At 34.7% G+C, this 18309-nt stretch overlaps 1 long non-coding RNA gene across 2 annotated transcripts; it reads right to left on the reverse strand.

Annotated features, from left to right (window-relative positions):
* Positions 1-14262: 14262 nt before the first annotated feature.
* LOC135118292 (uncharacterized) lies at positions 14263-16475 on the reverse strand. 2 transcript variants are annotated; one of them, XR_010277492.1, is made up of 2 exons: positions 16108-16475; positions 14263-15921 (listed from the first exon to the last, which is right to left on the reverse strand). It is a non-coding gene; the product is annotated as an uncharacterized LOC135118292 (long non-coding RNA). The 2 variants fall into 2 exon arrangements; XR_010277491.1 differs by having other exon boundaries at positions 16066-16475.
* Positions 16476-18309: the final 1834 nt, after the last annotated feature.

Here is an 18309-nt window from a genome sequence, read left to right on the forward strand (position 1 = left end):
TATAACTTATTACTACTACTAGCTTACTTACTACTCACAGTTACAAAACAGAACAACAAGATTACAGAGAAGGTATTGAGTTACACATTGCGATAAACTTGGCCATCGGTAGACACTATCAGCAGAAAATGTGTTTGCGTTCCATTCACCATAAGTAGCACATACATTGTTGCACAATAATTTCACATTGTTAACACCGGCGATACCTAGTTTGCTTTTAATGACAACTCAGCTTAATAACTAAACTGGTGCTTCCCAACGGGTGCGGTCACCCATTGTGGGGGTCGTCTCGTTTATGAGAGCTGTAGAAAAACTCCCGGTAAACGAAGCGCTTGGGCGTTTCTGTATGTGCTGCACGTGTTGGTGGGTTCCCAGCGGCACTGCTTCCCTGGGTCATCGTGTACCATCCCACTTGCGTTTCTCCTCCCTCATGGCTGCGGCTCCTGGTGGACGGCGTGTGCTCCGCGCAGCCACGCCTCCGCCACCTACTCCGGGCGTCTCCTCACCAGCGAGTCCTTGTTAAGCCGCTTGATCTCGTCCATGAGGTGTGCTGTGGCTGTGGTTGTGGGTTGAGCTGGCACTTGTGGTTGCATCGTGTCGGTCACAGTTCGCGCTTACGGTGCGCTTATATAGGTATGACCACGCAATTCACGCAAAACGTGTATAAATTGCATCACGTCGGGGTCACCACTTTAGGGATCGGTTTTAGGTAGAATCCCTAATTGAGCACTGCGTCTTCTGGTCGTGGGATGCAGGGGGTTGAGAGAAACACGGTGTTCGGATACCGGATATATTTCGCGTAAACTTCCAGATAGAACAGTTAAACTCGGACAAGTGCACAGTAACTGCCCGTGCTTCGCATACCTCACGCTAACTTCTTCTTCAAGATTTTCATGCGGTTTTTTTAAATAAATAGAGCGACTAAAGAGGAGATTTACATGAATAATAAATAAAATAAAAATAACATAAAAAAGCCCTTTATTTCTATTACTTAATCATAACATTTACAAGCATAACATAGTTGTACCGACTTTTGACTAATAATAAAAAATTATAACCTACATTCTTAAAAAAGAAAAATAATGATATCTCTTGAACCAGGGTGAATAAATGAAAAATGATTATGAAAATGCAATGTTTTTTCTATTAGTTAAAATAAAAATCTTCAGGGCACAAGCTTTTTTCACTGGGACCCAACTTCCCTTACAAAACGGACAATCTCCTTAAGGCCTCGGCCTCGAATTTTGCGGGCAGCGGGGTGGCAGCGGCGGCGGCGCGGGAGCGGCAGGATCTTACGCGTATAATCATATGGACCGGCCCTCGAATACAGCGGCGCGGGAACGGGCAAAGAGCGGTGCACTCCAGTCAAGCGGTGACCGCCCGCGCCGCCGCCGCTGCCGCCCCGCTGCCCGCAAAATTCGAGGCCGAGGCCTTATACCTACATATTTTTATTTGCTTATGTTGATTCGCGAAAAACTATCACCGTTATCCCATACAAACTTCATAATATGTTTGCCGACTTTTAAATATATGATTAACAAAAACCTAATGTACAATAGTAGAATTGACACTTTTAATAATTTATTACAGCCTTACTGATAAACGTGAATTAAATATAAGTAATACTTAAGGGCTGTTTAAGAAAATTCTTACTTATAAACGTTGCTTAAGCATGTCTTAACTAACATTTAATCACTACTTAAGACTATAAGTAGTGATTAGCTAAAATGTTGTTTAGAAGGTGATTAGAGATTTTATAAGTAAGGGGGTTAATCTATATGGATGCTGAGACACATAAATATGCGTATATTTTAGATTCCAACTTATATCTTCCATACACCTTCAAAACTTATAGCACAAAGTACGGAAGTCTAAATTATCTAGGTTTGAACATCGTTATAAAAGATTTACAAGACCTTATTCTAGACTTAAGCTCAAGTATGTAGATAATGAATATAAAAAAAAAAGCAAAATCTAATAATTCACTGAATGTAGAAGTAAAGGATAAATGTAACGACACTAATTTTTTTCGTATATAACAGAATACATGTCTTTCATCAAAATATTAACGGTTTATTAGCAAATCCGATGAACTTACCGTAAATTTAAATAATATTATCAATAACATAAATGTAATTGATGTTGTGTGCATTACCGAACATAATATGATAGCAGATGATACTAAGTTCCTTCAAATTCCCAACTATACTTTGGCTGCAAATTACTCAAGAACCAATAGAAATGATGGTTCCTGCATCCTGATAAAAAATGGTCACAAATATAAGATTTTGCAAGAAGCTAAGCTTATCAGTATATCCAACCTCATAGAATGTTCGGCAATTGAATTAGTGGATCATAAATTTATAACAATATGCATATTTAGGCCACCAAAAATTAAAAGAGATTGTATAAATATATTTCTTGACCGATTAACAACCATGCTTGCAAAATTATCTACAAAATCTAAAAAAATTGTTCTATGTGATGATTATAATATTGATCGACTAAAAGATACTCCAGTATCAAGAGAGTTTGCACTTTCCGATCACACAGCACAAATATTGGCATGTCCTGTTAGGAAAACGTACTCAATTACCCATTGGTACAAATTCAGAAGGGGTTACAGTAATGAGAATGTTTAAAAATTTATTAATTGTTTGAAAGCTCTAACTATTAGTAATTGCTATGACAAAAGTGACTCAAATGCTGCTTGAAGAATCCATGATCTATTTAAACTTTTTTATGATCTTTGCTTCCCAAGCATAAAAATTAAGGTACCAACCATACGAAGTACTAAATGGCTCAGTAACGGCTTAAAAATATGTTCCCTTCGTAAAAGAATGTTACTTAAAACTATTTATTTTATTCAATGTACACACTATATATATGTCACCGTAAGATTACAAACATCGTTAGATTACAATCTATCTCGAGAGATTGTAAACTGTCGAATTATTGTGAACCGTAACATCTGATTGCAATTTAACGCATTATTTTTCGCTAAAGCGGTCAAATTGTCAACTGGCGCAGAACGGAATGCATCTTGCGCGCTGATTGGTAGAACGTAATGTGCCCCCACCGCTCCGGCTTTCGCCATTTTGTTTGTTTATTTCGTTTGTTGTCGATTGTGTAAACAACTGTTTTCATGATTATAAATTGATTTTCTGTTGAAAATAACTTATATCTTCAGAATTAGTCATATAAAAGTGTTGAGGATGTAAAATTTATCTGTGATTAACCAAAGTGAAGCAGTTTGAACGATAAACCAACATGGGAATAGAACGGCTGGTCGTGATTGGTCGATCTTACAAAAAGACTGACCAATCAGGGAGAGCTTTCGGACAGTTGACAATTCGTCAATTTCTCATCGATAGATTATAATATAGCGAAAAATAATGCGTTAAATTGCAATCAGATGTTACGGTTCACAATAATTCGACCGTTTACAATCTCTCGAGATAGATTGTAATCTAACGATGTTTGTAATCTTACGGTGACATATACAAACTTAAACTACCTACTTATCTTAATACAAAACTAAAAATAAAATACTATATACAAAGTATATATAAACATAAAACAGAATTGAGCCAATTTTCATATGCCCTCTATATGCTCAAAAAAGTTTCCAAGCAAACTGCACTGCTAAGTGCTTACCAAGCATGATGTAGGATCCACTCTATCTTATGGATATGGAGTACTTTATTGGGGATACTCACCTGAAAGAGAAACTGCTTTCAAGGTACAGAAAAGGTGTATTAGATCAATCTGTGGAATATATCAAACCAACTCCTGTAAACCCCACTTCATAAACCTACATATACAAGCCCTCCATTTTAGTTAAATCCAACATAAGTTCATATATCACATTAAAAACCAGTAGACTTCAAAATACATTATGCAGTAACAGTATTTTTTGTATGAGCATTAAAATATACAATAAGCTACCCCAAAAATTAAATTCTATTGCCATATTTAAAAGGAAGCTCAAAGACTTCCTAATTCAAAAAGCTTACTATTCTGTAAAAGAATTCCTTGAAGAAAAATGATAATATAATTAGAAATTACTGTGATGTAAATAATGTTATGTGCCTAGATTATAAGAATAGAATTTAAGATGGTTATTTTATGATATTAGTTTTATTATGAAAAATTGTATTTAATTTTATAAGTTATAGATAGTATAGGGACCTAATTTTAATTATTATATTTTTGTAATAAATTGCAATGCAACATAAATGCAAAATAAATGGCAAATAAGTTCTAAGAGCGTACCTAATTATAAGATCTTTTTATACCTACTTAGTTCGCAATAAAGATTTTGAATTTGAATTTGCTCTTCTTTCTTCAATTTCACTCTTGCTTGTCATGTGGTGAATGGGGTAACCAAAGCACACTGAAGGCATGCTAGTGCTAGATTGAATATAATAAATATATCAGCAATTGCATACCTCCGGTGGCTTTGAAAAAAGCCGTTTGGTTTGCTTCATTGTTCAAGGAAACAAAGTTGTGTTACCTAAGTAGTTGCTTGCATCGTAAAAGGATTAACAGGTTACAGACAAAAAAAAGAAATCAGAAAGTTACAAAACGAAAGTAAAAAAATAGGTATATAGAATGTAATAAGGAATTTAAATAAATTACCTATTTATATTCTAATTGGAATCGTCTATTTTTCTTAAGAAATGATTTAATTACATCAGAGTAAAATGTTGGTGATCGTTTTAATTCTACCAATAACTGTTTTTCAATAGCTATCATTGATAATTCGGAAAGACGCTCTTGACCTTGTGTATTTCTCAGATAGGTATGGATACGTTTAAGAGACGAAAAAGCACGTTCCTCGGAAGCACTTGTAGCCGGAATAGTTACAACGAGATACGCTAACTTTAACAGCTCGGAAAAGGCATCTTCCAGGCTATTCTCATGAATGAAATCAATTAATTCGTAAACATTACGTTTTGTGAGTTCAATACTAGAATACAAGCAAATCAATTGGCTTTTTAATGTTTGTTTGTCAAAATAGCTTGCATAACTGGCAAATAATGAATCAAATTCTTCTACAGGAAAATGTAAGTGATAATTTTCAAATTTTTTGTTGTTCAGCAGTTGGAAAAACTCTAATTTATACATTTCAGAATATCGGTCAGTGATTTCGGTATTAATGTTATCAATTACTTCTACAAAAAGCTGTCTGTATTCCGTTTTTGCACAGCTTACGTTGCGTCTCAAACGAGGAGCCGAGTTATTTTGCAACGTATTCTCATAAATTTGGTCAAATTCGGATTGAAATTCAAAACGTAACCATGTCTGAAATTCCTTGATTTTTTTCATACAATAATCGACATCAACTTCTGAGTTTTGTAGAATATTGCACAAGCAGTCGGTTTTTTCAAATATCCGATGAAAAATAAAAAGAAAAAAATTGAAATTAAAAGATCGCAAAGTGTTTTCAAAATTCTCCGCAGCTAAAATCGTATCCCCGTCCCAGTTCTGTGGATTGTCGCACAGTTCAGAAAACAACTCAATAAGTTTACTTTCTTGTTCAAAAACCGTGTTTACAACTCGCGGCATGTATGTCCAACGAGTTGAGAGAGCATTAGGCAATTTTTTGCTGCAATGAGTATCGTAAAAAGCAGCTCGTTTAGTACTATTACTAAAAAAAATACACAAAGCCTGAAGGGCTGAAAAAAATAAACTAACCTCCTGAATTCTATTGCATGATTTAGACAACACGAAGGCCAAAACATGTGCATTACACCAAATGTGAATTGCTTGTGGACAAACATCTTTAACTTTTTGTTGCACTCCATTTCTTACACCGGACATTACACTGGCACCGTCATAGCTTTGCGCTACTAATTTTGCGGTGCAATCATGTCTACTCAATAATTCTAAAATAATGTTAGAGAGTGAGTCTGCTGTGCGACTTTCCGACACATTAAGAAAGCCCAACAAACGGTCACGAATTTCATGTTTATAATAATACCTGAGAATCAAGCACAGTAATTGTTCTCTATGACTAACATCGGGAGTTTCGTCAATAATAATTGAAACAAATTTTGTTTGCTTAAGTTCGTAAGCGATACAAGTTTGCATCACATCGGCTACGGAATGAACAATGTCGTTTTGAATGTTGTTAGATAAATAACTCGGCCCCGGTTCGTCACATTGTTGATGCTGCGTAAGCTTTTCTGAACCGACATCGTATTTTGAAATCAACGAGACCAGTTCTAAAAACTTGCCTTTAGTTAATGTAGATTTTGACTCATCATGTCCTCTTAAAGGAAGTTCCTTTTGTGCTAAATGACAAACAATATCGACTAATCTTTGAAATACACTACGGTTTTTATCAACGCACGAGTTATATTTTGAAATTTCCTCTGATAACTGGCGTGGTACAGATGTCCCAATTCGTAGTTTACCAAAATTACTGAAATCAACCATTGCACACAGGTGTTTATGGGAATTTGCGTGCCTTTTAATGGCGCCAGATATGTTAGCTAAATCATTAAATCCAGCTTTATTCCAAGCGGAAATTTCATCCGAAAAAAATACACAGCACCAACAATACAACTTATTACTGTGCGAGCAGCCAACAATCCAACTAGTTTTATACACTGATCTATGAAATTTTCGTTTATGCGTTTTACTAATCTGACAAATAGACAGATCAGGCGTCGGTTTTAATGAACAAATTAACTGTTTTTTCTGAGCAAAGGTTAGAGATTTCACCTTATCTTTGCCAAGCAAAACTTGGACGCATTTTAAATCCTCACAAGGTACAATTTCCTCCATTGTAAGTCACCAAAACAATGATTTCACTGAGAAAATCTAAGAATACACACAAAAATTTTTAAACACAAACAACTTGTCCCACTCAAACAAATGAAACTGAAGTGAGTTGCTCTCGGGTGTCAAAAACTTAACCAGAGTTTCAGTGTTGTCGTTTAGGCAAAAAAAGTCGCCAGGTATGAAAAATCTAGCCAGAATTATATCGCATTTTTTACTTTACTAGATTAATTAGATTTTTAGCTATTTGACTAAAAATCTAATTAATCTGTCAGTTAGATTATCAAATAATATTTGACTGGTATTTTTTCTTTTCTTACCCAAATCAAAATTGACGGACTATATGATGCTTTCAAAATACGTCACAATTTAGTACAGTTTTTACTGATTTCTGACGTCACGAGCCCCCACTCTCGAGTCTTGATGTAAATATCTTGTTAAATAATATAATTGCTTTTACATGTGTCCGTTATTTTTTTAAACTCTTTAACTCTAACGGACTTTTAGATTTATATTTTTTTTTTTTGATACTGTCAAATAGTCTATTAGTTATTTTAAAAAGTCGCTAGTTTTTTATTGTGGCAAAATCTTAAAAAGTCTCAAAATTCGTTAAAAATCTCCCAGATCTCTCACGTCGCTAAAACGGCAACATTGCAGCGTTAACTGACTTTGAGACTTTTTGGCGGGAAGTCAAACAAGGCGGCAAATTTGTTTTATAAGTTTTTGAATTAATAAAAAACTATTGATAAAATACCTTAAAAGTCAGCATAGTAAGTACTTAAAACAACCAAGAATGAGTGTGCATAGTGGCGGTGAAGAACCGCCGCCGGAACCCGGAGAAAAGCGAAGAAGAATACACACTTCAGGCGGGAATGCCGATTCGCATAAGTATAAAATGTTTACGAAGCCTAACTATAAGCGTTTATTCATAGAAAACAATAACACCGAGTTCACAGTCTACGTACAATCCACAGAAGATGAAAAGTTAGGGAACAAGAACCCCATAACACTCACCAACCTGATCACAGATCAGGTGAAAGATGTTATAGGGGTTCATAGAATTAATGCGCATAAAATAGGGATTACATTTCGAAAAGCTGCAGCAGCAAATAATTTCCTGAAAATGGAGGACTTTTTATGGATACATAAGATGAAAGCATTTATCCCATCAAACCTCACTGAAAGAGTTGGTGTGTTGAGGTATGTACCGAAGGACTTATCCAACGAAGAGATTTACAAAAGTATGGTGTGCGACGCCGAAGTCGTATCTATCAAAAGATTTATGAGGAAAGTAGAAGGTAAACTCGTGCCTCTAAACACTATTTCAGTAACTTTCGCCTCTACAACTCTACCACAGTATGCCTATATTAAACTGTTCAGATATGAAGTTAAAACTTATATACCACCATTACTACAATGTTACAAATGCCTAAAATTTAACCACTCAGCAAAAGTCTGCAGAGGTGAACAGCACTGCTCTTCGTGTGCTGGTCGCCACTCCTACCGAGATTGTGATGTCGAAGAAGTTGTATGCATAAACTGTTCAGGTAATCACCTTGCCATTTCTCGAGAATGTCCCATTAAAAAACAAAAAATAGAAGAAAGAAAAGCCAAATACCTTAGACAGCAAATGCAGCAATCATATGCCACTGTTGTGAACACACCCCCTACCTTTACTAATAAGTCATTCCCTTCTTTACCTAAAGTCGCAGATAAACCGAAAGTAAATGACGCCCTGGATATGAACAAAATAGCAAATAATGATATAATTATAAATGCAATTGTAAAATCGTTGGTAGCCTTAGGAAATAAGAGTGACTCTGATGGGCCTCTCACACATAAGAGAATAAAAGAAATATTTTTATCTAATTTAATTTAATTTATGGATAATTACATACATATTTTACAGTACAATATACAAAGTTTGCAGAGTAAAAAGAGCCTTTTACAAAATTTACTTATTGAAAAAAATATAGATGTCTGTCTACTTAACGAAACGTGGTTCAAATCTACTTCCATAATTCCCCACTTTCCCTCATATAATTTAATTCACAAAAATTCACAGAATTCCCATAATGGAGTAGCTATTTTGGTAAGTCATCGTTTAAAGTACCAAGTCATTCACACACACTTCTCAGAATCTATACAAAATGTATGTATTACTATTGAAACACAATATGGGTCTATGGCAATACTTTGTGTATATAGTCCACCAAGTATCAGATTCGATTTAGTAAAGTTAAGGGAACTACTTAATCAATAATATACCCAAACCTTGTATTATCATGGGTGATTTTAATGCTCATAACATAGCTTTTGGATGCCAAAGTGATAGCAATAGAGGTAGATGTTTGCTTAATATTATTGATGAATTTGACTTATGTATTTTGAATGATGGATCACCGACAACTGTTCCTTATCCCAATAGACAAGCCTCAGCTATAGATCTTGCCCTTGTTAGCTCTTCAATCGCTCATTTATGTAACTGGTATGTTCATGATGACCCTATGGGTAGCTATCATCTTCCAACATTGCTTGACGTTAACATCAAACCATCAGCATATGACGTGTCTCCTCCTGTGGACCAAGAAAAATATATTTACAGTAAAGCAGATTGGTCCAAATATAACAGTTTATCAGAAACTTGTTTCTCTCATATTGATTTAATTAAAGATTCCCCTATCAACTCATATAATAAGTTTGTAGAAACTTTACATGATTTAAAGGATAAAACTATTCCGAAACGAAAATTAGCTTCAAATACAGTTATACGAAAGCCAGTACCATGGTGGAATAAAAAATGTAGTGAAGCTGTAGAAAAATCAAAAGATGCACTAAAATATTATTTTTCTAACCCAAATATAGAAAATTGGATTATGTACAAGAAGTTAGATGCAAATAAAAAGAGAATTTTGCAGGAGGAAAGAAATTCTTCTTGGCACAATTTATGCAGTAGCTTTAATAGGTTAACACCAGTGTCTAGAATATGGGGATACATCAAAAGATTTAAAAAAATAGGTACTGATCGAAATCGAAACTTTAATGATGAGTGGGTTCCCAGTTTTTTAAATAACTTAGCAGATTCTACTGAAACAGATGAGAGTAGGCTTGAATATTTATTTAAAAATGCTACAGATAACAGTTTAAATATTTTTCTCAAGAACAATTTTACTATGGAGGAATTACAAACATCTTTAAAGTCTAGGAGAGATACTACACCCGGATTGGATGATATACCTTACATTTTAATCAAACAGTTACATTTAAATGCACAGACTACGTTACTTAATATTTATAATAAATTATGGCTTGAATTAACTATGTTATGGACCATGTGATTAATTCGGGCATTATTTATAATGCCCGAGCATTATGAATAATGTCTAGCTTTATCGGGCCACATGATTAATAACTATCTTAACTTCATTATTTATCACTTGGCACGGGCATTATTATATTGCTACATGATAGTTGGGCAATTTGATAATAAAGCTATATTTTATGCGGTGCGAGGGTGGCAATTGTTCTAATAAATAAATCCTGTTACTTGCTACATATTTTATGATTATTGTTTTAAATCATATGTTCTATTTTAATGGGAAATTATAAGTTTAGCCAGAAAATTATTAATTGGACAATCTGGATCTCATTTTTCTTGGCTCGTTTTTTTTATGATAGAATTTAATTTGGATTCAATACATTGTATTAAAAACTGAACTTAGTGACGAAAACGAATAGCTGCAAAACCGACTCCACGTAGTCTTGTCTGCCCTACCCCTAGAGTGCAATTCAAAACCGCGTAGGCACGGAGGGGCGAGGCGGCCTGCGAGCTGAGGCGCAGGTAGTTTCAGCGCTCGCCGCCGCGGCTGAGGCTGGCCGGCGGAGCCGGCCAGCAAGCCGAAGCTGCGGCGGTGAGCGTGAAAACCATCTGCGACGATAAGCTCGCATGGGACCGCCGGAGCCCCGCAGCGCCGGAGCCGTGACAGAAGCCATGCTTGCTGCATGTTGCATGCTTCCTTCTATGCTCTGTCAATTGATATGGGATGTGTGAATATGTTTGTATTACTTTGCTCAAAAGGTCACGGGCAATATGTATAGTGCCCGGTTATTGGAATACTACCATAGATTAAGTTACTATTTTGTCTGTGGTTGTCCCGTCACTATGACAGGAAGTATCTGTCATCCTCCCTTCTTCCGGTGAGCTTTGATAATGGCGTGCGTAGTAGATCATTATAATGTGCAGTAAAATAAGTATAACGCTAATAAACATTCTGTCTGAATTATTGGGGCTTTCATTTAATCAACATTTCTAATAGGTTATGGGCCCAGGCCCATAATTCAGTCAGATGACACAGGATAGCGTAGGAAAGTACCTAATCAACAAGTAAGGTTACGGTCAAACACGTGTAAAAGGGTAAAAGGGGTAGGCTTATTTTTCAGCCAGAAACGAAAAGAAGAAAGCCAAAATAATGACAGCGTCGTGTTCCCATATACCGAAACTGGAAGACAATTTTGAGAATTGGCTCTTTAGAATCGAGATTCTCCTAGATGAAAAGGGATTGAGAAAGGTAATAGAAAGCGGGAACGAGAAGAAAGCAAAAGAGGAAGAGTTCATCAAACAAGACTCGAAAGCACGCAATATAATAATACAAGGAATACCAGATAAGTATCTAGACTATGTTAAAAATGCATCAACCGCATATGACATGATTACCAAGCTCAAGAGTACGTTTCAAAGAAAATCTACACTCAGCAGCTTATGTCTCAAAAAACAACTGATAAACTTGAAATGCAGTAAGAATCAAAGTGTTCAGGATCATATAAATAAATTCGAAAAACTAGTTCAAGATATCGCCAGTCATGGAATCGTCATAGATGAGAAAGAGAAAGTATGTCAATTTCTATTAAGTATCGAACAAGCTTATCAATCCTTAGTCACAGCTCTTGAAATGTCAAACAGTGAATTAACTTTAGATTTTGTAAAAAGCAAATTACTGGACGCGGAAATGAAAGAGAAATCTAATCAAGGTGTTACGAGAAAAACCAATGAGTATGTTTTTGAAAGCACTTCTCAAATAAAATGCTATAGTTGTGGAGAACCCAACCATTTTGCTCGAAATTGCCCAAAAGAAATTTTCATCAGAGAGGCCGGAACCTTCAGATCACGAGGCAGAGGCATGAGGCAGACTAGAAAACAAACTGCAAATATTGGAGAAGAGCATACCACTAACAAGGAAGTATCATTTGTAGCAGCGCAGGCCAACTCGGCAGAAAACACACAAAATCACATAAAAGAAGAAATAGAATTTGTGATAGACTCTGGTGCATCACACCATATGATATCTCACAACTTCCAGAAATACATGACAGATATACAGAAGATTCCTCGCATAAATATTAAAGTAGCAGATGGAAATACAATAGGAACAACTCTAAAAGGAAAATTAAAAGGAACTTCAAAAGAAGGACTAGAAATATCAATTCCAGATTGCCTTATTTTGGAGAAATTGTCTCACAACCTATTGTCAGTGAGAAAACTTAATGAAAAAGGTTTACAAGTGACATTTAGAAAAGAAACAGCATTAATAAGCAAAGGTAACATACATGTGCAAGGGCAAAGCAATGGAAAATTATATACAGGACAAGATGTTTATATACTTATATTTGTGGACGATATATTAATAATTGGAAATGGACAAAATATTATACAGAAGCTAAAAGAACAATTCCAAGCTAAGCATATGGGAAATATAAATAAATTCTTGGGAATGGAAATAACTAAAACCAAAGATGGAATAAAAATAAAACAAACACAAATTATAGAGAAAATTTTATTGAAGTTTCATATGCAAGACTGTAAAGGATGTAATACACCTATGGAAGTTAACTTAAAAATAAATCAAAATGAAGAAGTACTGAATAACATTCCATATAGAGAACTCATCGGGTCACTCATGTATTTGGCTACAATTAGTCGTCCTGACATAGCCTATGCAACAGGATTCCTTAGTAGATATATGAATCATCCAACTTCAACACTGTGGACAGCCGCGAAGAGAATCTTGAGATACCTGAAACAAACAAAGCACAAAGGATTAGTATACAGAAGAGAAACTAACAATATATTACTAGCCTTTTCAGATTCTGATTGGGGAAGTGAACAAATGGATCGTAAGAGCGTCAGTGGAGTTGCAATATTTCATCGAGGCAGCCTGGTCAGCTGGACTTCCAAGAAGCAGACTTCAGTCGCATTGTCAACAGCAGAATCGAATATATTGCAGCAGCTCTATCTGTAAGTGAAATTGTCTACATTAAAGAAGTGTTAAAAGACTTACATTGTGATAAAGACTTAACCTGTTCTTTGTTTATTGACAATCAAAGTACAATTAAAATGATAGAAAGCTATGAAAACAGTAAAAGATCCAAACATATTGATATAAAAGTTCATTTTATAAAAGACATAGTAAACAAAGGTTTAATTACATTGAAATATGTGTGTACTAATGAAAATAAAGCTGATATACTTACCAAATCATTGTCTCAAGTTAAACATAACTATTTTTGTGAAACACTTGGTTTGTACGAAACGTAGATTATAAGATGTTCAAACATTGTTTGTATTTGTTGTTAATTTAGCATGTTTTGTATTACTTGGATATTTGTAACATGTTTTAGTAAACATTTTCTTTAAATATGGATGTAAGATTTAGAGAGGTTATATTTTTCTGTCAATGTCAAGTTAACCATTTTAAATGTCAAACGTCATAATGACAGATTGTAATGTTGCCATTTTTATAAAATAAGGATGTGTTCAATATCAAGTAAATTTTTATTGTTTTGTATAAGATTGTAAGAAAAATTTAGACTTGATCTTGAGCGGGGGTATTGGAATACTACCATAGATTAAGTTACTATTTTGTCTGTGGTTGTCCCGTCACTATGACAGGAAGTATCTGTCATCCTCCCTTCTTCCGGTGAGCTTTGATAATGGCGTGCGTAGTAGATCATTATAATGTGCAGTAAAATAAGTATAACGCTAATAAACATTCTGTCTGAATTATTGGGGCTTTCATTTAATCAACATTTCTAATACCGGTCAATTTGATTGTTTGAATAATTATTATCAAATTGCACTCTAATATTGAGCATTATTCATAATGACCGGGCATTATGTATACTGCCCAATTTATCACTTGGTCCATAACAACTATACCAGAGCCTTGGAAGACACAATGTGTCATTCCAATTTTAAAACCGAATAAACCTTTAAACGATGCATCTTCTTATAGACCTATTTCTTTATCATCTTGTTTAGGTAAGCTTTTTGAAAATATGTTAAAGACAAGACTAGATTATTTTGTTGAATCACAAAATTTAATCCCTTCTATTCAGTTTGGCTTCAGAAAAGGTAAAAGTTGCTCTGAAAGCTTTGTTTCTTTATTATCAGATATAGGTCAGGTTAAATTAAGTCACTCCAATGCAATTTGTGTATTTTTAGACATAAAAGGGGCTTTTGACAATGTAAATATAGAGGAACTTATTCAAATATCCCATGATATTGGTATCCCAGGTCATATACTTAAATGGCTTTACAACTTTTTGAACAATAGAACTGTGTTTGTAAAATACAACAATAAATTACATGGCCCTAAGACTGTTAATAAGGGCACAATGCAAGGAGCCACTCTGTCTCCTTTACTTTATAATTTATACACCTCTGAAATATTAAAATTTGTAAATGTACCAGATGTTAAAATATTACAATTTGCAGATGACTTACTTTTGTATAGCATACATCAAAATATAGAAATAGCTAAGGTCAAAATAAATACTGCTTTGAATCAATTGTATTACTATTACCACAATAAACTTAAGTTAGAAATAAGTCCTGGAAAAAGTTCAGTTCTAATTGTTAGTAAAAATCGAAACACTAATTTTAATGTGAAAATTTTGTACAACAATGTAGAAATTCCTATTGTTAAACAACATAAATTCCTAGGGATTATTATTGATGATCAATTAAAGTTTGATGATCATATCAAACATATATGCAGCAAAGCACTGAATGGCATAAACATATTGCGCTATTTAGCAGGTAGTTTTTGGGGATCTGACCCCAAAGTTATGAGTATGTTATACAAAAGTATAGTAAGAAGTCATTTTGATTACAGCAGTTTAGCTTATATGAATGCCAGTACCACCTTACTAAGAAAATTGGATGTAATCCAAAATATGGGACTGAGACTTATTTGTGGAGCCATGCGTTCCACACCAATTAACTCATTGGAAGTTGAGACATGTATACCACCCTTGATGTTACGTAGGTTGATGTTGGCTGAGAGATTTTTCTTGAAGATCATTTCATCAAATAGTCATTTACATAAGAAACTGGTAGTAGATCACAGGGTCTCTCAGTCAATTTCATGTAATATTTCTGCTTCTTCCTTGATAGGTGGAAGTCTACCTGGAATTACAACAATATTTTACTATGTAAATAAGAATTCAAAAGATATTGCTGTTCATGATATTTGGCCTATGTATAAAATTCCTTTTCCTAGTTTAATTAACAATTTTACAGTTCATTTAGATGTAGTGCACAATAAATTTGATTTCTCAATGTTTATTGATAATAAACCAGATAATTATATTATATACACAGATGGCTCTAAAACAGATCATAATGTAAGAGCAGCATTTTATGATCCACAACTGGACTTTACTAAATGTATAAAATTAAATGCAGCATGTAGCGTTTTCACTGCAGAAAGCTATGCTATTTATTGTGCATTACAACATGCAATTTCTGTAAATAATGTACATACAATTCTCATAGTTTCGGATTCTAAGAGTGTACTATCTGCTTTAAACAATGTAAATATGTCTTTTAAGCTTAATTATATATTATATGAAATTAGAGTTAAGACCAAACAGTTACTGGATAAGTTTATTAATGTAGAGTTCGTATGGGTGCCTTCGCACAGTGGCATAACCGGAAATGAAATTGCTGACGCTGCAACACATTGGGAACATTATGATGACCAGACAGAGCTTGTGAAGGTTCCATTTTCAGATTACCACAGCCACATCAAAGAGATCAACCGTAAATTGTGGAATGACTACTGGACACTAACCCTAGAAAATAAAGGCAAGTGGTATGCAGATATCCAAAAAGAATTACGAAGAAAACCATGGTTTAATAATTGTGAATATATTAATAGAAGATTTATAACAACTATAACTCGCATGCGATTAGGACACTGCTTAACGCCAGCTCACTTGAACAGAATAAATATATATAACGATAGCCGATGTAAATACTGTGATGCTGAAGTTGCTGATCTGGATCATATTGTTCTGAAATGTGCAAATTTTAATATCCAACGTTTAATTTTAGTAACTGAAATATGTGAATGTGAAGAAATTCAACAAAGTGTTCCCCGCCAAGTTCAGGAACTACTTGCCAACAAGAAGTTTTATAAGACATTGTATAAATATATATGTAACACGGTAGAAAAAATATAAAAAGGTGTTAAGTTAAGAGTATTGTATTGCAAATAAGTAGATTATTATTTTTAATTTAATTTAAGAAGATTATTTTTTCTTTGTAATTTAGAAATATTTTAAAAATTATCCATGTTTTCGGCTGAAAGACTTGTATCTATGGCCAAGAATAAATTATAAAAAAAAAAAAACTGACTTTGACAAGGTCATGACTCGCGTCAGTCAGAGGTCAGAGAGAGGCATGCACACATAGATTTAAGGTAGAAACACATTATTGAAACGCCACGCCACACAACGTGTCGCCACCCCATGAGCACTGTGCACATTACCAACACGTGATGCCACGACACGCTTGCAATTTTTTAATTCAGTCTATGTGCGGCGGTGAACATGTATAGTCGTGTACTATGGATCTTCTAAATAACGAGTCAGATGAAGATTTTGAAGATGGATTGATGCAAATTTTGGGTACATATATGTTACTGAAACGACTCAAGAATAAGAAACAAACTAGACGTTACTGGGTGCATGAAATAAATGAAAATAAGTTCATACGAGATATATGTATATTTAGTTAACATAGGTATATATATTCAAGTAACAAATAAGTATATTCTATTTTGTAATAAATAATATTCGTAATAAAAATTTCCTGGTGTATCCATTACCCCTGCAATTTCTTACCAAGCATTATTTCGTACAGTATGGTCCCTGTACTGAGCTAAATTAGTATTATATAGAATAGGATATCGTTTCACTAATTCTATTAATTGTTCGTCCCTCATTTCCAAAAGATGCAAATAAAAAAAATTGGTTGCCTGTAAAGTCGGTATACGGGCGAAAGTTTTACGTGACAACGACTTTGAGTGGTAAAATAATTTTAATGTGAATATTCATTCGTATAGTAGGAAGAAGGATGAAATAATAGTAACAATTTAAAACATTTATTTATACAAAGAATTATATTTAAAACATTAATTTATACAAAGAATCTCGCACTGAATTTCATATTAACAAAATTTATACAAATATACATACAATAACTTGCAATACATTTGCGTACAATGAAACAGCATTTACTTTTCACTTTTTATGTCTGTCTCTCTCGCTCTTAGGCGGGCTAACCATGCCCGAGTGGAAGGGACGCGTGCCTCTCACTCGCTCTCATTGTGAGCGCATAACGTGAGCGGAGCGTAACGCAGTTTCTTGAAGTGTCACCCGGCAAACCAATTTATAAGACGTTGTCACGTCAAAATCCGCGCGCAAAATCAAAGAAAGTTCTCGAACAAATGACGCGTGGCGTCGGGTCTGCACTAGAAACACACTGCGAGCGGTGCGTGTTTATCCCACCACCGGCGACACGTTGATCTGGCAGTCAGGGATCGGGTGGCGTGTGCGCGCATGTTGTTGCGTCGGGTGTTTATAATGTGATTCTAGGCATAGAAAATAGTACGAATTGATTCCACTCAACACGCATCACGTTTTGTCGGGTGGCGTGGCGTTTCAATAATGTGTTTCTACCTTTAATCATTAATATACACATGCACATCGCTTTATTTGCGAAAGGGACAGAGATAGTATTTGAAAGAGTAGATACAATTAAGCGCGCGAACTTTTAAATAGTTCGCGTTCGATATTGATTCTTTATTGAGTCAATTGAGCATTTTAGCAAGGCAAGCCGGGCTTTTGAGCTTGTATGATAATACCACCACTGACACCGCGTGAAACGCTTTAAAATTAAGTAGGACGTAACTCATATCATCATATGTTGTTTGTGTCTCTAGTATAGTCATATTATCATTTTGTTCACACCAACCCACAAAAACCGATAACAAAGCATACTGTGTGTACACATTATCAGGGGCCCGATTCTCCTAATTTTACTTAAGCGCCATTCGATTGACGTTCGACTCGATTCGACTGAGATCCAATCCCGACTCGATTACGATTGAAGCGTATGTGGCATTCCGCTATTTTTTCTTTGAAATAAACGTTTTTATCCTTTTCTGTCATTGAATA

Source organism: Helicoverpa armigera, chromosome 20, assembly GCF_030705265.1.
Source record: "Helicoverpa armigera isolate CAAS_96S chromosome 20, ASM3070526v1, whole genome shotgun sequence".
NCBI classification, from domain to species: domain Eukaryota; kingdom Metazoa; phylum Arthropoda; class Insecta; order Lepidoptera; family Noctuidae; genus Helicoverpa; species Helicoverpa armigera.